Source organism: Penaeus monodon, chromosome 25 (genome assembly GCF_015228065.2).
Source record: "Penaeus monodon isolate SGIC_2016 chromosome 25, NSTDA_Pmon_1, whole genome shotgun sequence".
Lineage (NCBI taxonomy): Eukaryota > Metazoa > Arthropoda > Malacostraca > Decapoda > Penaeidae > Penaeus > Penaeus monodon.
This window is the reverse complement of record NC_051410.1, coordinates 32515746-32516364: the sequence shown is the minus strand read 5'-3', so window position 1 is coordinate 32516364 and position 619 is coordinate 32515746.

Sequence of the window (619 nt, the reverse complement as noted above, 5' to 3'; positions counted from 1 at the left end):
TTATGTGTTGTACACGCGTGGGCGTTTGAGTATCTGTATAAGCGCATGGATATATATGACATATGATTACATACATTTCTATACAAAGACAGACAAACACACATGATGCAGAAATCAAACTATAGAACAAACACAACGAGAAAAAATATATAATACAGCACATCCACTGTAGCAAACATGCGACTATCGAAAGATAAATGAATACGCGCATGTCCATTAACACTAACAGATTCCCAAAGCCAAGTGAATATCCAGTTAAAACACAAAGGCCCACAGATATATGTCACCATTACCACACGCTTAGAATACGATGTCGCAGTTATATAGACAAGCCCTATATAGATATACAAACACGTATCCAAAACATAACAAAAACAAAAGTTTTTTACATACACGTTGAAATACATAAGTTAAAAATGTATCAATAAAAGAAAGAAAAGGGATATGAATACAACTTGGGTTGAATAAATCATCAGATCTATAGCTTCAGTATGACGCACATGGAATATATACTCACAAAAAATAGCCTTTCTTTTTAACAGAAGAGTTTATTTCCTAACTTGGGACCAACAAGCTCACGTCGACAGCATGTTAAAATGTCTGATCCGCAACATTGAAA